Below are 24,032 nucleotides of genomic sequence, written 5' to 3'. Positions count from 1 at the left end.
ATGTATGTTTGGTTGCCTTCTTTAAAATGCTTAATTCATATGCATATTTAATCAATTAAAACTTAAACCACCCAATACTTAACCACCCAATACTTGATAGTTTTAATCAGTGCGCTTATGTATATGTGTGTGTGTGTGTGTGTATTTGAGGTTCAGTCGTGTCCGACTCTTCGTGACCCCATGGACAAGAGCAAGCCAGCACTCCCTTCTTCCACTGCCTCCTGCAGTTTGGTCAAACTCATGTTGGTAAGCTTCGAGAACTAATATATAAGGTGCTGGTATGAAGTTGTTACAGCAAGTGTCACACTTTTAACATTTGAGGGAGGAAAGGTGCCAGTACTGTGTACCCTTGAGTACACCCTCCACCCAAAAGCACTGGTTTCAATCTCTAAAACACCATCCCAAAGTGCTTCCCCGATGCACATTGTCACCATATCTGACATCCTCGTCAGCAGTCCGCTGACCTGCTTTACAACATCCTTACAAGACGATCCAGGTACTACTACAGTGGTACTGCTGGTTATGTACTTAATTTGTTCTGGAGGTCCGTTCTTAACCTGAAACTGTTATTAACCTGAAGCATCACTTTAGCTAATGGGGCCTCCCACTGCTGCCGCGCCTCTGCTGCACGATTTCTGTTCTCATCCTGAAGCAAAGTTCTTAACCCGAGGTACTATTTCTGGGTTAGCGGAGTCTGTAACCTGAAGCGTATGTAACCCGAGGTACCACCATTCTACTGTTGGAACAATTTAAGAATATCTTACATTACTGTAGATTGGTTTATAGTGTTCGTTGTGTTTCGTTGCAGATTGTTTATTCTTTTCAGTGATTTCTCCTTTATAGATTTGAGGCCAACAAGACCTGTCATAAAATTTTCTTCTAACAAGTTATATAGCCTTTGAGAAGAGTTGCTTTTTGAGGAGGGGGAGGGGTCTTCCAGGTTTTAATCTCCTTGAACTTTCCTGGTAACAAAATTAAAATTCAACTTTTTGAGATAATGGTTTGAGGGTCAAAAACAAACAAACAAGGGTGATAGAGATTCCTTTGTAATCCTGAAGATTTTGTATAGTTCTGAACTGAAGTGATTCATAGGCACCACCACAGAGAAGGCTGTATAAAGTGCAATGACTTGAGAGAAAAGGGCACCCATTCGAAACTTCTAAACACTCACACAAGAAAAGCCATTCAACACAATCAAATGCTTTCTATGTATCCAAAGCAAAAATACACAAGGGGGTTCTGGACATCTACTATGTATTATTCAATCTATACTTTCCTTGATTGGATATGATATTTATCTCTCTTTTATAAATCTTACCTGGTCTGAGTTTGAAATAATATTATTGAGATGAGTTGCAGTAAATATTTTGCAGTCAAGTTTCTAAATAAAAAGCTGAAGTTATGAAGGAACATCATTCAAATCCTTCTGTAGTTCTGGAATTACAATAATCCACAAATAGAACCAGGAATAAGGGATTTTGTATAATATGTTGTTCTTGAATCTTTAAAAAAAATACCAATCACTTCAGAGACCATCAGATCCTAGAGATTTGTGGGCTTTAAAACTGGCTATTGCTTGTTTAACCTCATTCATCTGTATTTTACTGTCCATGTATTTCCTATAGTCTTTTCATGACAAAATATTACTGAAAGGCTTGTGGCTGTTATTCATGAACTTTAGTCAAAAGGGAAGTATTGAACTTATAGAGATTTGAATAAATCAGACGCAGATGTTCTTGGAACTGCAATAGCACAGGAGTGTGGTCTGATATTTTCCAGGGTCCTAGAACATCTAGCACTACTGTGCTAGCCTGGGGTTTGGTAGGCAAGACATAATAAACCATAAAGTATGAGGAATGATGGGCCAAAAAATGAAAGAGGCAAAATCAGAGGACCTGCAGTACAGCATTCTTAAATCATCCTCAACGCATGTTTCTTAATCAAAATGGCAAATGTGCACTGTACTAAAGCTTTGGCCTCGTTTGTTCTTCCCAGCAGATATTAAGCTGTGAAACAACCCCCCCCCCACACACATACACAAATAATCCAATACAGTACTGCATTTGAGCTGGTCTCCTAGCCCTTTGAGGACACGGGTCACGACTGGACCTAATGGTCAGGGGTCCCTTTACCTTTACCTAGCCCTTTAAAGTTCTAATACATAACCGTTAGGTTGTGCCATTCCTGTATCATTTGTAATGACATAGCTATGTAACTACTACCAGTATGTCCTGTTCACCAACCGTACAGATCAGCCTAGCTTCAACAAGTTCAGCATAAACAAAAACTTAAAACACAATCTATGAAACTTCCATGTTTCATAATACCTGGGTGCCATTCTAATGAACTTGCAGGTGTTAGACAACACAAACATATATTGGTAGAGGGGAGGCAACATCATCTTGCATTCCTGTCATCAGCTAAGATCACCTCTTGAACAATTAAGCCATTGAGCCCCTGCAGCTCTTCAGATGAACAAGGATGTGTGAGACCAATTTTTAAATTTGAAATGTGTGATTTGGATTTTCAGTTTGCCAATATTTTGACTTCCTGTTTCTAGAAAAATCTTCAGGAGCTTGGTATTGGACCACTCCTGGTTTGCTCCTTTCCCGATCTCAAGTATTTTTGTGAAAATTTTACTTTAAGTCAAAATGACAACTTTCACTTTCTTCAGAAATGCAAACAGCTTTGTTCCAATTGGAACAATAATATATTTTCTGTTGCCCCACAACTATTCTGCTAACCGAAGCCAGAAGCTTCACTGACACAAGCCCACAATAGATACAGTACTTGTGATGCAACTGCTTCTTAGCAATTCAGTACCACTTCAAACATTGTACTTTTCTAATAGTACACAGACACATGCACACCTAGCATACAGTTTCAGCCATCTTCATGCTTCCCTATATAGTTCATAAAAATGAGCAAGTAAATGCCATTTCTGAAGCTCCCCTTATTGTTGCTCTCATATTTCTTCATCAGACCAAATCTGGCAGAAATCTACTTCCCAGCTAAACCACCTACTCAAAGATGTCTACCTTCTCAATCTCGGGCAATTCTATTCTTTCTTTGAACTCATAAGTAAACAGTCTTTGCGTAAAAAAAAGGGGGGGAGAATCCATGTGAAGAAATCACTTTTTATTCTTAGGTAATGTTTTGTGTCAAAGGAATGTATAAGGGAATTCACACTGTTGAATGTAAAGGGTTAATCGGCTATAACTATCTTGATTTACTGCTGTGAGCTGTGACAAACACAAAGTCTCAGAGGGAGCCTGCAGGTGGCTGCAATGTTCAGTTAACTGCTACTTTACTTTGTGGCAGATAAGAGCTCTGAGACTGAGGTTTCTGTTTTTATAGACAGACACTGTGGACTGAAAATTTGCAAGTTTTACCTGGTTTAGTAAGTGGACATTCTGTCTCAACCCGCTGAACCAGAGTTGTGGCATGATGAAGGAGGTGAATTTCACCCAGATTTGAAATGACTGGTGGGAGGGAGACCCTGTTTGGACATAAATGGGAAGTCTCCAGCCAATAGTATGCCTTGAGAGTGGAAGAGAAGCAGCAGAAGACGGCAACAGAAGATTGAAGAAGAAGCTGAGAAGAAGCTGCAGCCAGGTGGAGGACACTGAGGCTTAGAAGTTCTGGGATACCTGGGACAAACCAAGAGCTGAAGAACTCTGAAGGCAAGAGTCAGTGGGGTTGCTGAGTGCCTGAAGTAAGAGAAGTTGCTATACCTAGGCAAAGACTTCAGCAGAACTCAAGCTTGAGAGACTCCAGAGGCAAAAGGGCATAGGTAGTGAAAAGGGTCTAGTTGATGAGTGCAAACTGGGTGTGAGTCCTTTAGGAAAATGTAGGTTTAAATACGGGGGGGGGGGGGGATGGAATAACTCAAAGTACTGTATCTTCTTTAAAAAAGAGCACTTTATTGTGTAATCATTCTGAGTTAAAGGAAGAGTAAGTAAGTAAGTAAAATTCAATATACAGTAACCATACAAGCTAACATCACCATTGGTTCATAGTGTTATTTTAAAATAAAATGTAATTTATTTAGTTTTACACATTACATGTAGTCTGTGCCATTTGCTTACCCACAGCTATGGTATGTAAACTGAGGTGTATAATTGACCTGGTATCTCTTTATACTGTATTTGTCCTAGTCCATCATCTCTTTGCTTTTACTGGCTGTTTCTCAAAGGCGAGGGGCAGGAAGAAAATGGAGCAGACTCATGTCTGTAGTAAATGATTTGTGGGAGTGGGGAGAAGGGTCTCTCTCTCTCTCTGTGAGTGAGAGAGTTTTTATGCTCTGGTATGGGGAAGAGAAAAGAGAAATTGGGGAAGGGCAGGTTGGAGTTGGGGTAGAGGTGGCATTTGGAGGAATGTGGGGTAGTAGTAGTAGTAGCAGCAGTGGTAATTTTATTAGTAATGCCCTGTTCATCTGGCTGGGTTCCCCTTCCAGCAGAATATAAAAACATAATAAAACGTCAAACGTTCCCAATACAGGGCTGCCTTCAGATGTCTTCTAAAAGTTGTGTAATTCTTTATTGCCTTGACATCTGATGTAGGAGGGCGCTACCGACAAGAAGGCCTTCTGCCTGGTTCCCTGTAGGAGGAGATGGTGAAGTTCTGTTGCATGAGCAGAAGTACACGATGCTCATACAAGACACCTCTAGCTTTTACCCTAAACATTTATAAATTGTCAACTAGCCATCACCTGTCATTATCCATGTCATAACTTCAAACTAGGGTGGCTTACCATGTCATTTTTTTAAATTTTAAACATGTAAAAAATAAATATACAAAATATCAGGGGTATAATTACAAATAGTATCAAATCAAAGATGAATCCTTGTAACTATTCACGGCTAATTTATTTTATAAATTCAGTAAGGAGGAAACAGTTTACTTCAAAAGTCTCTGATTTATTTGCCAACTCAAAAAATGCATGTCTCCTGACACAAAACCCCACATATATTAAGTAAACTAGAAACATCACCACCCAACCCCAACCCCACTCATCTCCCCCCTACCTCTTTCCCCCTATTCTTCCTAATGTCTCAACAAATGAAACCGATTTGTTTGTATTTTTTAAAAAAATGTTACATGGGAAAAAATTACGAGAGAGACATTGCACATACCTTTGTAAATCAAGAAAATCTTTAATAAAAATACATTAAAAAAATACATGTCTTAATTAATTTGGACATGTCAGCTATCTTTCAGATATTTGCCACACCTTTTGAAAAGAGACAAGTAGATTGAATATTGTTGCTATGTAAGTACATTCCTCCATTCTGAGTGTCTCCCAAGATTATTGGTTCAAACGTCTCTATATTGCTAGAAAAGTGATCTAGCACAGGACTAGTCATGTTAACACAGACTACCTAAGCATTCCACCCTATATTCAGTAGGTGTGGGGGTCTATGGAATGTATATACACCCTGCTCTCTGCCCAGTTCCAATTTAATTAAGCTTTGCAGCACACCTAGTAATTGACTTCCTAGGGTACTGAAGGGGGAAAGAACTATACAGGAAGCACTGAGCATCCTCCTGGGATAAATTAAATGCATTAGCACCCATTAGCACTAGGAACCCCCAAGCTAAAAGGTTGCAGACAAGACTCCTTTTGCACTCCCGCTGCACTTTATCACTGACCACCCATAGTGGGAAAATGAAAATTCCACTATGTTCCACAGTGACCTGCCCCTCTATTGACTTAGGGGAAACTCTCCATGGCTTAAGAATAACTTTAACAGGAATCCAAAACTAGAAGTATGGTTCTGTTTGGGTCAATTTTTGCTTGAAGCCTTCACTTATTGCTAGATATCTGCTCCCCACTGTTTTTGTAATTTTTGAACTCAATTTTGCAAGGGCTTCAAGGGATCTCATTCTCTGTCAATGCCTGGGTTTTCCTATCATAGCCTTAATCCAGGAAACTAATACAACTCTTGTGCAATAGTTTGCAACAGACCCTTAAGAGTCTTTTTTAATTCCCATAATCTTGGAAAACTTAATAGCCATGCTTTGATCTCTGCCTTTTTTCTTTCTCATATCTATCATTCCAAGAAAGCTATCCACACTGAATGCTGTTGTTTACATTTACATTTGGCTCTTTTGCAGAGCTACCGGGGCGGGGGGCATGCTAACCCAGGTGTTTTGCCCCGGATGAAGCCTCCAGAGGGGCACCATTGAGGCTCCCAGCCTGTGTGTGTATGCAAATACGTTGGGGGGGGGGGGTTGTTCCAAACTGGGTCACCTACAAACCCCACAATTTGAGTGGTGTAATGCAGAATATCCTGAAGACGATTTTTTGTTCCTAAAGGGGGATAGAGCTGCTCTTGAACTGTCCCTGACTGCCTTGTGGGCAAAGGGAGAAATGGAAATTTTGCTTTATCTGCAAAATTTCTGTCCTGATGGATGTAGAAGAGTTTAGGCAACTACTCCGTAACATGTCCTCTCTTTTCACTGATTGATGGGGGATTATGAATGGTACAAAAAGGGCTGTCTCTGTCACCTTCTCTGTCTTTTCTTGGTTCCTAAGTCTGCACATTCAGGTTGGTGTATTAATATTTCAAAAAGTTGGGACCCTACCCTGTTAAGACTGGGTACCTAGAGAGTCTCTTCTTCTAGAGGAATAAATTCGTTAGAGGATTCTCACTGTGGCCAGAAGCCACAGCACAATCCCAGTGACTAGACTGCTCTGCTGGAAGCAAAAATGTAAAAAGTACAGCGATGTTTATTCCTGTTTTTCTGACCAAAACATACATAAAAGCTATAGCCACAGATATCTGCTATGAAATTTGGCAACCACTCTCTGAAAGACACCAGGATATATTGAAGTCAGTGTAACATAGTGGTTAGAAGGCTTGTCTAGGACTGGGGAGATCCAGGTTCTGAGCTCAAAAGGTAGGTTATAAAGGAAATAATTAACATATAGGTTATGTAAACTCGCCCTTCAAAACAGGTGATTAATTAATATTTTTAGAGATTACCTCAGATTAGACTGCTAAACTACAGCAAAAAATTTTTTATAACCCGCTCTTCTACCCCACAAGGCTCTGGAGGCAACTCACAATAAAAACAAAATGCAGGCAACACCTGTTTTAGGTGCAAGTGGTTTGTACATGAGCACGCAAAGCACCAAACCCTGAAGTGACCTGGAGACGTAATAAAAAAATGTCACTAAATGGGCAGAGGAGGGTGTTTCAACTGCAAGCGATTTCACATATGCGCACAATGACCCAGAGCACAAGCCCCATGCAAATCAGTGCTTACTTGTCCAAAATAACATTTAACACAATCAAAAGAAAACAGCAATTTCAGAACAAACAAACAAAAACAATTCACAATCAGAATATAGAATTATACATAATTTCAGTTGCAATTATGTAATTTATAAACCAAATTTCAGTAGACTCTCTTGAAGTGGGACAGGAAATCTTATTATTTCACGCACTACATTTTTAGGGCATGTAGCTAACATGTTTTGATATAAAACGTGAATGTAGGAACTACATGTCTATCATACAGGTACACTCATCAGGGAGTCATGACTGGCAGCCATGACTGGCAGCCACTCCCTCTAAACTAGAGGGGGGATCTGTAGATGCTGTTGGATTCCAGCTCCCATCAGCCCCAGCCCACATGGCCACTGATCAGGAATAATAAGTTGTAGTGAAATGACATCTGGAGGGCCATTCGTTTCCCACTGCTGTTTTAGGCAATGTTCAACAGTAAACCTGCATTTGCCTCTGCATAATCTGTGAAATGTCCTTGAGTAAACAATTTTAGTCACCTGTCTTTTATTACCTAAGTGGCCATAGGGCTCACTGGGATCCCCACCTCCACCCCTAAAAATCAAGAGCACAAACTCACTGACTTCCCAGTTTCATTGAGACGCAAGCTTCACAGAGAACTGAACTGGGATTAACAAGACTTCAGACATCTGTCTGTGCTATGGACTAAATTCACATAGTTTAAATCTGCATATATACCTAGCCTAATTTTAAAGCACAAAAATGAATCAGCTCTGTGTTATTCTTGTAAATCTGCAGTATTCTAGCATATGATTGTATCTATTCCATTATTTGAATTTTAGAAGCTGTGAAGTCTCTTGAATTCTAAATGAAACTTTTTTGAAATAGCTATATAGTCCCTACTCCTTTCATCACATGGTTTGAAGAAAAAAAAACATGAGAGAGAAAATGACATGAATACTGTTACTTAGCAGTATGCTTTCTGCACTGTCAAGCACTCACACTGGGAAGACACTAGTTGTATCCAGTTGAATTCCACTCAGAATAGATCTATTGAAATTAATGGACCTAAGTTAATCATGTACACTAATATGAATGAGTCTACTTTGAGTATATCTAACACTGCATATAATCCTATGTTTGTAACCGACCACAGCCAACTGAGTCCTGTTCTTTCTCCAGCTCTGCAGCACGAACAAGAACAACTCTTTAATCAGAATTCTTTCCCTGCTCTTGCTCTCCCCTCCTTGCTGCTGGGAGAATATGGCTGTCACATCCCAACTCCCCTAAAGCCAGAACAAGAATTTGCATATTATGCAAAACAGCTGTGCTAATCATGCAAATAAGGTGTGCTAAATTAGCATGCCTCGTTTGCATAATTCCCATCTGGTACTTCATCTCTGTTTTTACCAAATTCTAGAGGCAGAAAGGGGAGCTGTAATATAAGGTCTTCTTACCTGACCATTTGCAGCTGTCAGAAATGAGGTGCATTTTCTCCCCACAGCCCTACCACTCCACTACAAGAGCACAGCCATGTTAGAAAATAAGTATGGGGTTTTCCCCTAGTGACCACACTTTAATAAAGTAGGGACAAAATTTATTGATGTTTAAGGTCCTATTCTCTCTCCAATTAACATTACATTCAATTTCAGAGATCAGGTAGAAGGGGTTCTGTTTCCCCCCCTAAGGAAATAGATTTCATCAGCAGCTGCTTTTAAAAGGAAGAGAACTTTGACAAGGGGGTGGAGGGTGATGGCCTAGGCTGGCCAGGGTGCCACTAAGAACCCACTGAAATGAACAGTGAGCAATCCCATAGATGCAGCCACTACCCTCTGCACCAGGAGACTACCAACCTGGCACTCATGAAGGCCTTCTCTGGTGTCAGACAGGGGCCCCAGACTCTGAGCTTTCATTTAATAATAATGAAAGAAAGTGTCTAACGCTCTTAGAAATAAAGTTATTAAGCAAAATGTGTAGGTATCAGTCTATGTAATTTCTGTAAAATGAGTCATGATGGCTGCTCCTGCCTATCAGTGTTTTTAGCCAGTAAGAATTCACAGTACAACGGTATACATTTCCATTCAGAAGAAACTCTGTGTTTTACAGGACTTACTCTCAGGTAAGTGGGTACAGTATGCAGCATAGGCATAGGCTTAGGTTTAGGATTGGAATGGGAAAAACAAGGTTACCATGCCTTTATGGCTGCATCTCTACTATCAGGACCAGAAGGACATGCCAAGCATTGGGGGTAGGGTGGGGATAAGCAGCAATGACTGTATCTCAATTTTATACTACACATGCCTCCCACACCATCCATGTTGTGTTATACCATCCTCTCCCATGAACACAATTTTGTGATTGGTATCCACAGAATTCTCTCTAAATCTGAAATGTGCCTACAATTCCCAAAAGTTCCACGTCCCTATTGCTCTTGGGCTGAAGACTGGGATTTGGCTCAGAAGAATGTTGTTGAATCTGGCAGGGATAAAGAATAGCTCCAGAGGACCTATAACAAGGAAAACTTGCAGATCAACAGGAGCACACTAAAGTTAGTGAGAGTCACAGAGTTTGGTCTGTTAATGCAGACCCACTCTTGCAAATACTCTCCCAACAACCATCACAGAATAGACCATTCTGCACCATTTAAAGTTGGGTGTGTGTGTGAAAACAGAACTCTTAACTTTTCATTGATTTGACTGGACTCTTATGCACTGCAAATCATGAGACCCCATTATGCTCAAACAACTGTAGTGCTGAGCTATACCAAATTATTTTTAAAAGGCACAGTTAATATTCAATAATAGCCTTGAACTGGAACCCTGTGCTTCTCAAGTATCTCTCAATGTATTTAATTTGATTCACAGAAGCAATTACTCATACTAATAAAGAAGTGACGGCTTTCTGGTACCTTTTCAAGAAGATCACCAGCTGCTTGCTAGAAAACTGCAGCACAGGAGCCCCGAAATAAAGCATATGCTTTGTATGCAGAAGGTCCAGGGTCAATCTCTAGCATTTCCAGATAAGGCAGGAAAGAGATTTGCCTGAAACCCCCAAGACAGCTGCAACCAATGAGGGCAGACCACAAACAGCTGGATGTACCACTGATCTGCCTCAGTATAAGGGAAATCACATGTTCCTATGAGCAATACAGCAGGTACCTGCTTGTGAAGGGTCTCTTTTTATCACTCATGATAGTTTTAAGAATAAAAAATCCATGCATTTCCCTCCCCCAGTGACCTAAGCAACTGTCTGGGAAAGGAACTGGTAAGACAGGAGGAGAATGTCAAGAGAAAAAATGGATATGATTCCTAGTAGAAGTAGGCAGCACAACACCTGTTGATGCAAGCACACTAATGAGATTGTAAGCAACAGCAGATACATCTGGGGAATGATGATAGTGGACTAGGTAGCCAAGTGCAAAGAGGAAACTGGATGGACTTAGAACTGTAATTCCAAGGTCCACAATAATTTGTTTTAAATGCCATCATTTCCTAGTTGTGAATGTCCAACAAGTAGCTTTGGAGTCTTAATTAAAAGGGATAGGTGGCATTTGCTGCTTAAGAATCTTTTTTTGTTTTGTTCATATATATCTTTTTGGGTGCGTATATCTTTTTTGTATGCTGCTTTAAGGTTTTTTCCTTTCAAGAGGTATATAAATTTTATGAAATACAAAATTGACATCAGAAAACAAGCTGCAGTTCCTTAAACTACAAAAAGTATTGTTGTCTAAACCTCTGGATACCACACAGCATTAATATGGATCACTAGTTTTTATTATTATTGATTATTTGTTTTATTATTTTTATTTAACCTTCAATAACAGTGTACGGACAAAATTAACTTTACAGCAGTGACCATGCAACTTACAATATTTGTCTGAAGGTGCTGTATCCTACTCTAGTGTTAAATGTGAAAAATTAAGACTCTGCACTCTTTAAATTGGGGGGGGGGGTAGGGCACACTGCCATATCCTTAGTATACAAACCTGGGCTCTTATGGGGTCGTGGATAGTCTGCTAGTTCTCATGGACAGCAATATTAAAAACTGAATGTAATTTTAAAATATACATTAAACATCCAAACAAATAATCAAAATTGAAATCTGCTCCATTACCTGAGTAGCAAGGAGATCAAAACAGACCCAGCTGTACTGCCAGATTGCCTAAGAGGAGAAATATGAACAACCTAACAAATTGGCTATTTCTCTTGAAAAGACAAAACAGAACTGATAGTTGGACCGAACTGAAGAACCCTGTAATTGAAAGAGGAAAATGGACAGATAAGAGAACATCACACTGTCCTTTTCCAGGCTGCCATCAGTATGCTGGAAGAGCATATGTAAAATAATAGCATTGCAGAGTTGGAAGGGACCCATAGGGTCATCTAGTCAAACCCCATGCAATGCAACTATCTCAACATGTGGTCCATAACACCTGCTGGAAATTATAAAGGCCAAATGCTAATGTGGTGAATTGCATTTACATCATCAGGAGATAAGCTATGCACAAGATACATATAAGCTACCCAGATTTGGGAATCCTGCATATGGAAACCCTAGCATGGAGTTATGCACTATGGGCTTTGAAATATTTGTGCTTTATTTCAGTATTTAACACTTTGTGGAAGAAAGTTCTGTACATGTAATTCTGTACATGTGCGAATATCACATTGCAGAGAAATAAAATAGTAAATATTAGACATGGCTAACATTCTGGCTCTCAATATATGAGCAGCATCTGTGAAAACAGCTCCACTGCTCTCCTTCACCAATATCTGTGTTCAGACAAACATTACACTGGCTTACTAAGCAGCCATATACAAGCTTGTGGCACACACAAGCAGCCCTTTCACAATGAGCCACAATTAATCTGTAGCTTCTCATTTTGTCTGAACCAGGAATCTACCATTACTAGCTTCAGAGCAAGCAAAGATCTGAAGCCAGCTTCAAAAAAAAAAAAAAAAAAAAAAGGGGGGGGGGGAAGATTTAAAAACTTGGCTTGTTCAGAAACTGGTAACCAGGAGAAAAAGGACTCTGTGCATGAGCAAAAATATCATGCACAGCTCCTCTTAATAAACCAAGGTAAAATAACCTGAAGTGGTCCATTCTTTCACAAGCCTCCTACTGTCTGAAATGTAAGAGGTAAAAAAAAAAAGAGGTATGATTTCAACCTTTGCTTAATGCAAGATGAAATTTCTCAAGAACAAAAATCTGTTCAGCATTCTCCCTGCATAACATATATCACTTTAATCAGACAATATATTATAGATGCAGTACTGTGCAATGAAATTTGCTGGATTGAGGTAATAAGAGACAACGATGCAAGAGAATTTGAAGTAGCATCAAGATTGAACCAACAACCCATTTCCAAAATATCTACAAAATTCCAAACGATGTGTGGGTCTGCCAAGAAGTCTGATGAATAAGAAAACAGCTTTTGTCGTCCAAACTGGCAGCCTCAAAATGACAAGCCTTTTCTGGCTGCCCACTGGCTAATCTAAGCTCCCCTTTTCTTCTTTTGAAATTTCCCCAACTTAAATTGAATGCAAATAAGCCAGGTGTGGTCCTTAGAACAGTAATCAGCAGCTAGTCCCTACTGAGTTCCCATAGCAACATGCACAGCTGGCAATGAAGCAGAGGTTGTATTTGCCTCAGATTGGTTAGAAAGTTTAAACACTTAGTGAATGAAATGCCAATTATGGCATCACACAAGGGTTTTTTAATTTTTTAAAAAGAAATCTGTACTTCCTTGTCTAATATAGAAAATAAAGCAAGAGGCATACCGCTGGACCTACTGCAGTTCACAGCCTGACAATGAAAAGCAATTATCTGTTGTTTGCAGAAGAGGAAACAGTCTGGTAGCAAGATAGTATGCACTACTTTTTGTAAAATTGAAGGGACAAAAGAAACGGGTTACATTTCATATGACCACAAACAACTCTATGCAAAGGCCTAAAAAAGAAATTAGTGAACCAAAGACAACCAAACTTTTGGACCTCTCTATGTATTTCCTCATTGTGACAGGCATTTCTGATTTTTATTTTACTTATGTTATATACTGATTTTCATAGCAGATATGGATGTTCATACAATGAATCTGAGATTAAGAAACAGAGATGAATTAGGCCATTTTCAAAAGTGATGCTTAAGTTAGTTTTTGACAGATAATATAATGAAAGAACTACATTAGCTGGAATGTACATTCAATTTCAAATGGGTCTCTGCTAGTTTCTATACCACATTAACACCCACAAGTGACACATTCTAGTCTAAAGGAATTCTTAACACTTGTGAAACTGTTTTCAGTCACACTGTGCTATTTATTACAAAGTAACTGTACAAAGACCACCAGCAGTGATTGAAACCAGTTTCGGAAATGCATACTTTAAAAAGGTCCCTCAATGTCACAGGCAGAGCAAGACTTTTCTAGCCTTGTTTTTGAGGGACAACTCTCGTCTTCTGTACAGGCAGAGCAAGCCTATAAAGCAAAATGAGCCAACTGTCAGCATTTACGGACCACCATGAAATCCTTGCAACTTATCTATAACATACATAAAGGTAAATCCTTATAATTTCAATTACACTTATTTCCAAAACTTGATTTAATTTAAAATAAGGAAATTTAAATCACTAAAAAGGAAATGCTCTAAAACGTATTTCCAATTTTGTGTTTTATTTTATTTTTCTGAATGAGCATACACTCCAATGAATTGCAAACCAAAACATTTTGCTGTATCAGATAAAGAGAGCTTATTTCACCACCCAAGAACATTATTCAAAACCTCTAGTCATACAGGCCTCTTGCACTGCAGAATCATTCCCCTTACAGACTTGGGGTGCAATCAACAGAAATTGAAATGTAAATTTCCACAGCAAGAACACTGTTGTGATACTGTGCCATGCCTACATTTTTCCAGGACTTGGGCAGAACTTCCCAGGTTGCTTTATCAAAGAGGGAAATGGGAAGGAATGCCTGGAGAAAGACCTCCAAAGATGATCTCAGAGTTCAGGTCAGTACATTTGGAAGGACTGTCTCCTCTAATATGTAGCTAATTCCTATCTTGAGATATTCAGAGGCCTTTTTCTGGGTGCTCCCAAGTGAGGGCTTTTTCTATGATGGCACCCTGGTTATGGAATACCCTTCCTAGAGACACTCACCTGGCACCTTTCTTATATGCTTTTCAGTACCAGGTGAACATCTTATTTTTGCTTGGTGTTCAGATTTGTTCATTTTCGATTCTGCTTTTAGCAATGCTGTGTATATTATACTGTTTTATTTGCTGCTTTTGACATGTTTGTATTTCTGTTTATTATTTTATTGAAGGTTGATTAATTACTACTGTATTTTAATGTTTTCTTGTTGTAAGTTGCCCAGAGAACAAAGTTATTGGGCAGCATAAAATACTGTAAATTATTAAACTGTGAAATTTATCTGACTCATACCTATAAATGCAACCAGAAGCAGATGGCATGAAGGGGGACACTTGCTTGACATCCCAGCGGTTAAGTCACTGCTACTCCCCGAGGTGGAGGGACGAGGAAGGTGGTGCAGTGCAAACACAGTAGCAGAAGCACCAGACTAACTCTGTTGTGCATTTGCACATTGCCACTGTCTTGCCCCTCACCCTCCTGGTAAGCAGCAGCAACTCACCTGCTGGGACACCTCTACCACCCCAAGTCATCCACTACTGCATGCAATGACTTACTTGAAGACCAAATCCAGAGCTTTCTAAAAGCAATGGCTGATTGTTACAGTGCAAAGAAGTGTTTCTTCATGACCACAACAAGAATTGTTTATTCAGTTTGGTTGACAAAATATGAATACTTTGCCACAAGAATATATGTAAGTATATACTTTAGCAACTATGCTTTAAATTTCAGATTTTCTGTTAGGATATATTGCATACAACTGAAATAAACCAACTGAAATTGGATTTAAATCCTAGGTGGCACTTCCCCACTGCTGCCATTTTCCAACTACCCAGCATTCCATGACTACTACACATGCTCAGCCCTCACTGAGCTGTTTACGGATTATTTTGCCCCATAGGTTTTAACTTCTATAAATCTTGGGTCTGCCCTGAGCTTGCCAATATCTCCCTCAGTTTCTCAGGGTTTAGTTTTCGCTCTAGTCCTGGTGGCACTCACCACTTGAGTTCACAATTAGAGTGGTCACGTGTCACAGAGTTATTTAAGTAGCTAGTAAAAGTTTTTGGAAGGTGCAGCAGCAAGAAGAAGTTACCATTGCTAGTGGGGCCTGGGGCCTGAGGGTGCCGTTCTTCCTTCTCACCACCTACCCATCAGCAGCTTCCAGTGGGGTAAGGTATTAAGCATGAAGCCACAGGGAGAGGCTGTAGGCAAGGGAGTGATCAAGGAGCTTTCAAGTTAATGCATCCTATAAAAGAAAAATGGCAGCTGCTGGGTTAAGGGAAGTGGCAACACCACTACCAATAGTGACTAAAATGGCAAATCTCTCTTTGGTTCCACAGCCCTTTTGCCTGTGGGTAACAAAACCCTGTGAGCCAGATCTACTTTTATACAATATACTGTTGTCATTTTTTTTACTAATCATATCAATTTTAATGTCACTGGATTAACAGAATCCTCAAACTGATAATGTAAGTGTGCTGTAGCCCTTAATATTGCCATTTAGGAATATTTCTTCCAAAGCAGGTGTTGCAGTTTGAAGTTACAACACCAAGTCATGTTTAGCATGCCCAAGTGCCTTCTTTCCTCATTACCCACCACCCAAAATGTGACTGTGACTTTCAATCAAATCCTGCTTGTAACATACCAGGTGAAGAAGAGGAAGCCAAATGGAACAAAGATCAGGTAGACCTGAAAGACAATAAAGTACTGGGCCAGGGCCTTCAGGCGTATTACAGAGTGGAAGTCGGCCAACAGATAATTAAACAGGGAACTTGCTAAGGAGAGAACTGAACAGCAGATGGCCAGGTTTTTGGCTCAAAGCCAGGAGTGGTTGGTACACTCAAGACCAGACCTGCTATGGATGATAAGCAGAATATGGCCAACTGGGGAAGGGTAGCCTAGCCAAAATCCAAGCTAATGGATGATATCAAAAATCTAACCACCAACAACTGCAATTGGATACAATCCTTTTTCATTTATCTTTTTTTTTTTTTTTGCTCTTCCTTCTTCACAGATGGGATATATTTGCTAAGAGCCAAATACTGTCACAGGAAAATACTGCAGTATTTCATATTTATACTATTCATATCTTCAAAAATTCCCAGGATGATGAATCCTCAGAGTAGATGCTAGGTTAAAAAAAAATCAAACACTCAATATTTTTAGTCAAGTCACTGGCCCTTCATATTTTTGAACTTAGTTCTCTGATCTTGCTCAGCTACAGACATTCATAAACTGGAAGTATTTAATACAAGCTATGATAACTTGGGATTTCTAATACAAGTTTCTCATTGGGTCCTATATTATAACATGATCGCAAACAGGATTTATGTGTTCACTCTTTCCAGTGTTAGAAAATCAGATATATAAGCTAATTGGCAAATGACATCTTAAACCTGGGCTACAGATGCCACAACGGAATGTCTAGACTCTATTTCTCCCCAAGTGGTGGGATTATTATTATTATTATTTTCATTTCTATACCACATTATATTTTTTTAACAAAATCTCAAAGCAGTTTGCACCACATTAAAACATCCAATAAAACAATCCAGAGAAAAACAAGTGCAAGCTTCAAGGAAAGTATTTCACTTCCTTCTCTAAGTGACATTTTGTTTTCCCCATATTTACCTAAATAATTTATATAGCTGCCCAACAGCAGTTTATTTTTTGGAAGACCTACTTTCTTCCAAACACACCTGTAATCTCTGTGATAATGCCTTTGCCCCATGTGGCCCAGATCATTTAATAAAACATCAATCAAATTGTTATATTGATTAGTATGATAAGGCTATGGATATAGTTACTGTATTTCCTGGTGGGGTTTTTTTGTGCAACTGTCAGTATCTACTGCCAACACCTGAAAAACCAAAAAGAGGTAGCAGTATCCTACCAAATTTCAAAAGAGATCAGGTTGCATATTTATTGGTGTGCCTTCATCACTAGATCAGAGCCACCAGGGACTATTTATGCAGCTACTGAGGCACCAAGACATAAGTGTGGGCAGATGGTAGGCAGAGTAAAGAGGCACAAAAGCAAGAAGGAAGCCAGAATGGCTCACTGGAAAAGAAGCAAAACTCAGAATAAGCAGGAGAGTCATTAATGGGAGGAGCATTAAGAACAGGTACTTGAGCAGGTGTGGCACCCTAGTAATTGGTTTCTATTTTTGAAGACCCTTTCTCCTTGTTCATAGAGTGCCATTTACTCCACTAATGGAGAGGAGGAAAAGTCTTATATCCCAAAAGAAACTTGTGGGAGGTGCATACCTGGAGCCATTGGTGAGAACTAGATTTAAAGCACTGAAAGCTACCCCTTATACCATTTGTCCATCCAGCCATGTTGCAAATCTATTCTTAACAGTGGCTCTCCAGGGTCTCAGGCACATATCTTTTCCATTACCTACCATTGTGCTCTACCCAATGAGCTATGGTTCCTCCTCAAAGTATTTGACAAGAATGCAGGCTCATTTGGCTAACATATTACTTGTCTTTTCTCTTATGACCAGTGAAGAGCCAAAATAATTCTTATAATAACTCAGATTATACTTCATGTATCTGGTGAAGTCAAATGACTTGACTGTGGGGGTTTATGCCATAATAAATGTGTAAGTCTTTAAGATGCCACAAGACTCTTTTTTGGTTTTGCTGTAAAATTTCAATCCTCTGGAAATTAGGAATATGGCTGAACAGAAACATGCTATTAATCCTTCACTGAAAAACTTCCAGATACATATCAGCATTCTACCAAGCAGAACATTACTTGAACCTAGCTTGAAAGTTACACCCCCCAACAGATCAAGACAATATATATTTGCTATTTTCCAAAACAACTTGCTAAGCTTTCAGGAAGATGCAATCTTTTCTTCTATTATAGTTACTGACTTATTTACTAGTTTGAGAATTCCAGAACTTTATACAGAAAAGAGGTAGGCAAAATAGATGTTATAAATGCATCAACCTAAGTCATGAGTCTTAAGGTTTCACATAGGAAAGTGATTTTATCCTGCTGCTGGTGGTGTTTGTTTTTACTATAACTGCTCCACCTGTTTTATTGCCTTCCCGGCTTTATTCTTTGTATTGGTTTGTTTTTTATTATAACAACCAGTAAGATTTGACACACACAACACCTGTGCACACCCTAGCAAAAGCTGGCTTGGTATTTCATCAACATTTCCTCTGCATTATGGCATTAGGATTGACTGAAAGATGACAAAACCAAAGCTCCCTTGAGCTTGCAGAACTTGTGGTTGTCTGGACCCCAATCACAGCATTTCATATTTTAGTGAGTCATGCTATCCACCCAGAGCTCCCTAGTTAGTGCAAGTTCAAATTATAGATTAAGAAATCAGATCTTGCAAGCAAATATTAAGTATGAATTTCTTTTCTGAACTCTCACCAAGTGACATACAGGAAGAACTGCCCTCCTCTCATATTTCTTTCCAGTCTATAATATGGTGGGCATTTATTTCACAGCAGCTGACCTTCAACTTGAAGGGCAGGCCAATGTTTCTGAAATCTAGCTTATTAGCTTCCACAAATGCAGTGTCAATCAAGGTCAGCACGATGCAAAAGCAGTTCTAAGGCTCGAAAGGAAGAATAAAGCTTGGAGAGACTTAACACACTGGCTAAAATAATATGCACTAGGAGGGTAAACTTCAAAGAAACCTACTTATACAGAAGAAAATGAAAAGCAGAAGGAAGAGTATGTTCAAAGTCTATTGGACACCATGATAGACTCTGTGGCCTTTCTGACCTGAAGAACCGTTTTATTACTTTGAGAAAGAATGCCTGGTTTTCACGCCCAACTTCCATGGCACAGAATTTTTCAGAGTAAAAGAAGAGGAAATTCTAAAGGCATTTGTCCCAAGGGAGCATTTTTTTAAAAAACCTAAAACCAGGAAAATTTACTTGCCTTTTTGGAGAAAGCATTTCTTTGACATGTTGAACATCTCCTTTTCATATATATATTTCTACAGCTACAGAGGCCGTGCAGTAGAGTGACCAAGTATTAATTAGTGATAACTTCCTGCAACCTTCTAGTTATGTTGGAACTTCTAGAATACTTCAACATCTGCCACCAAAACTGCCTCTAATCTAATTTCTGGGCAGTTGCAGAAATGTTTTGAGAACCACCACTCTACTAGAATAAAAAAATATTTTAAAGGATAAAGAAAAATATATATAAATGAACAGAAGAATCACTTTAGCTTCCTGCACACTGATCTATTGAAATTGATTGGCAATAGATAGAAAGCAGACAAAACAACAGAATTTTTCATATAATGCACACTTATGGAATTCACATTTACAGAGTTTTAAATGGGGATTAGATAATTTCATGGAATAGATTTATCAATGATTATTAGCTGTGATAGCTAAATTAAAGTTCTATATTCAAAAGATTCTAGAACAAAGCATGTGCCATAATGCAAATAAAACCATCAGTTTCTAATTCCAAACAACCAAGCAACAGGAAAAATAGCGTTGCAGAGAAGTAGAAAGCTACCAATATTAGAACATCTCTTGTAGTTAATTCACTACAGCAGTCAGAGGAAAAAAAACCAGCCACAGTTCAGCAATCAATGCTTTGCTGTAAGGACATTTTTCCTGAAGACAGATGCCACCCAGAGGAACAAAAACAGAAGAACAATTCTGCTCCTGACTAGAGGCGGTGCAAAGATAAATTAGGAACGGCAACCAAACCTTGCTTTATTCAACCACTACCCATCTGCTAAGCCATCATTCCTTAGACCATATCAACATGTTATATACATCAGGAATAGGCAAACATGGCCCTCCAGATGTTTTGAGACTACTATTCCCATCATCCCTGACCACTGGTCCTGTTAGCTAGAGATGATGGGAGTTGTAGTCCCAAAACATCTAGAGGGCCGAATTTGCCTATGCCTGTTACACACAATGTAAAAAAAAAAAAAGCAAATAGTTTTTTTGTTACAGATAGGTAGCCGTGTTGGTCTGCCATAGTCAAAACAAAAAAAAAATTCCTTCCAGTAGCACCTTAAAGACCAACTAAGTCAGTTCTTGGTATGAGCTTTCGTGTGCATGCACACTTCTTCAGATACCATGTTTTTTTGTTGACATTCTTCAGGGATAACACAGAAAGAAAAAAACTGTGGCATACAAGGATAGTAAACAGATCCAAGGCCCAAATCTGCTTTCCCCAAAGACTTTCCAACTGTGCCCTGGCATAACTTATGATCCAAGGAATCCCCACAATACATCCCTGAGTTATTTTCTCGCAAGCCAATTCAGAGGCTTACAGGAAAATGTCAACAACAAGTTGACAACAGCAATTGGGGGAGGATGGGAAGGTTCACTGGGAATGTGGCAAGAATTAAGGTTTACACCCCTTATCTGCCCCATGGCACTGTTCCTGATGCCCACCCCATGCTGCAGTTTAAAAAAATCTTATCTCGTTTAGCCTAGGACACAATGGAGTAATGGTGAACAGCTAAAGTGTATGCAGAAAAGGCACTGCCAAAACCTTTGTTGCCATTCACACCCTGGGGAAAAATGGTTAAAGAACTTTTTTACAGTTAACAGAAGCTTCCTATCTTTATGGCTGGAGATAACTTTTGGAAAACAAAGAAATTGGCTTTCATAAAGTTTGTTGCCTCCCACTGTGTTGCCCTTCATCTGCAGCCCATCCCCCCACTTCTCACACCATTCTAAAATGTCCCACAACTTCTGGAAGGGTGCAGAAGGCTGCGAAAAATAAAAAGTCACACTTGCATCCAAGTCAATGTGTGTTCACATGGACACTAGAGCTGTACAGAAGTCACATCCTAAATGCGAAATTAAAAAGTTCAAATTAGAAAGGCCTAGATACTTCATTAGGTTGTCTTTATTTTATTAGGTTGTCATTATTTTTAATTTATTTATTTGAGGATCTCTATGGCACCTTAAACCTAGGTTACAGTCGCTACAATGGAATGACTAAGCGCCATTTCCCCCCAGTGGATTATGTTGTTATTACTACTACTATTATTATCATTTCTATACCAATTTATATTTAAAAAAAGGGGGGGGGGAATCTCAAGTGGTTTACAATACATTAAGTCATTCTTACCAATCTATCCCTACCCCTCCATAGCTCTACCTGGGAAATTTCTTAGTCAATTCTGGTTTGAACAGACAGTTAGGTGAACAATGGATGGTCTCAGGCTTGCTACACTTTGCATTAGAAATTAATTCCCAACTTTTCAAGTGATTAATAATAATAATAATAAATTTTATTTATATCCCGCCCTCCCCAGCCGAAGCCAGGCTCAGGGCGGCTAACAACAATCAAATAATCAAACAGTCAAATAATCACACATTCTAAAAATATTTCATTATAAAAATTAATTAAAATCAAATTGATGGCAACCAATTAAGCAAAATTCTGTGCAGGTTGCCAGAGGAGGGAGTCAGGCTGCGCCCTGACCAAAGGCCTGGTGGAACAACTCTGTCTTGCAGGCCCTGCGGAAAGATGTCAGGTCCCGCAGGGCCCTAGTCTCTTGTGACAGAGCGTTCCACCAGATTGGAGCCACAGCCGAGAAGGCCCTGGCTCTAGTTGAGGCCAGCCTAACCTCTCTGAGGTCTGGGACCTTGAAGATGTTATTATTTGCAGACCGTAGGTTTCTCTGTGGGGCATACCAGGAGAGGCGGTCCCGTAGGTACGAGGGTCCTAGGCCGTATAGGGCTTTAAAGGTTAAAACCAGCACCTTAAACGTGATCCTTAAACGTGGTATAGTACCGGATGAATGTGATCTCACAGCGAAGACCCCATAAGGAGTCTCGCCGCGACATTCTGCGCCCGCTGGAGTTTCTGGGTCAGTCTCAAGGGCAGCCCCACGTAGAGCGAGTTACAATAATCCAGTCTGGAGGTGACCGTCACATGGATCACAGTGGCTAGGTCAGGGCGAGAGAGATAAGGGGCCAACTGCTTAGCTTGGCGGAGATGAAAAAATGCCGCCTTTGTTATAGCTGTAATCTGCACCTCCATAGAGAGGGAGGTATCAAAGATTACACCCAAACTCTTAACGGACGGTGCTGGCACTAATTGCACCTCCGCAAGAGATGGGAGTTGCCCCCTCAATCCCATATCGTCCCGCCCCAGCCAGAGGACCTCTGTCTTCTAAGGATTTAACTTCAACCGGCTCCCACGTAACCATCCAGCCACAGCTTCCAGACATCTGGTCAGTGTGTCTGGGCCGAGTCAGGATGGCCATCCATCAACAGATAGAGTTGGGTGTCATCAGCATACTCTCTGACCTCGATTCTCTGACCTCCAACAACTTTGATACCTACACCAGCTTTTTCCTTACCAGAACAGCACCTTTTTGACTACTTCCATGCCAATTTATCAAGTGTCCATCATGTTTAAATTGTGATCTGCCCAGGGCTTCAAGCAATCAAAAATCTAGGGTCAGGTTGCCTATGGCCTTGGCAGACTGAAGAACAGGTAAGAAACATTACCTTGTACTTTCCTTAATTTCCAATGATAAGGCAGCTGTTGAAAATTAAACAGATTAAGTATGCTAATGTAGAAATTCTCCTGCATAATTAGATCCTCCTATTTGCATAGTATGTAAATCAGGCCACCCACATTTAGGCACCATAGATATGGCACAGTTCTCAGCAGTTACAGAAAAAAGAGAAACATGCTCCAGGGCTTTGGATTTCCCCCATACTGCTGCTTACAAGGGCTTTTGAGGTTATATTTTTTGACATGACACAAAAATACACGAACCAGATGAAATAATTGCTATATCCAGGGATTTTTTCCAGCCAGAACTCAGTTCTGGCACCTCTCAGGTGGGTGCCATTGCCATTCTAAGAGAATGAGGGAGGTGTTCATAAGCGAGTTCCGGCACCTCTTTTTCTAGAAAAATAGCACTGGCTATATCTGGAATAAGAAATATATTCACTAAAACGCTAAAACTATCTACAATGTATATAGGCATTTTTAGAGCTGGAATGGGAAACATGGATAAACCCAACCATGCAAAGAATTAAACTGCAAAGAATTCAGTATTCGCCTGCTACCCCCCACCCCAGCCAATATATTATGATGGTATCACCTTATGGTAAACTGGTCTTGAGGCATCACGTTCAATTCCAGCTGTATTTTTCATTAGCCATTCCTCACAACTATGAAGGTAACATTTTTTTATTTTAAAAAGTAACCAGCTTATCACAGGAATATTCAGTACTATACAGTAACTGCAATTTTCATCAAGATGAGGAATATTGGTTTTAACAGTTTTGAAGAAGGAACTACAATAGAAAGATACAAGGAAAACACTGCAATCTGTTGTACAAACCAAAGACAGCAACAGAAACCATGCATGAAGATATTTGGGCAGATTCTGAAGAAAAACTAGTACAGCAGCCTAATTGGGGGTCAGAGAGAATTTGTTCATAAAAAGGTCTCTTTTTCCCATAGTTTGAACTACTGAACCTTGGTAGACTGGAAAAAAGAACTGGAAGACAAAAGAGAAAAGAACAGAGAATTTTGCTTTGAACACTCAGTTCTGCTCCATGCACTGCTAGCCCTTCATGATGCCAAAATAGGATCAAAACGCACTTGATCCTACAGTGCGGTTGCATGAATTGTTCTGATTCACAT

At 39.6% G+C, this 24,032-nt stretch overlaps 1 protein-coding gene across 4 annotated transcripts in view; it reads right to left on the bottom strand.

The window, feature by feature from the left end:
* Window positions 1-24,032, bottom strand: part of POU2F1 (POU class 2 homeobox 1) — a 97,735-nt gene that overhangs the window by 54,141 nt on the left and 19,562 nt on the right. The window lies entirely within an intron of this gene.

Source organism: Podarcis gaigeae, assembly GCF_964106915.1.
Source record: "Podarcis gaigeae genome assembly, chromosome: 4".
Taxonomy (NCBI): domain Eukaryota; kingdom Metazoa; phylum Chordata; class Lepidosauria; order Squamata; family Lacertidae; genus Podarcis; species Podarcis gaigeae.
The sequence above is the reverse complement of the archived record's forward strand: the minus strand, read 5'-3'. Positions and strand labels throughout refer to the sequence as shown.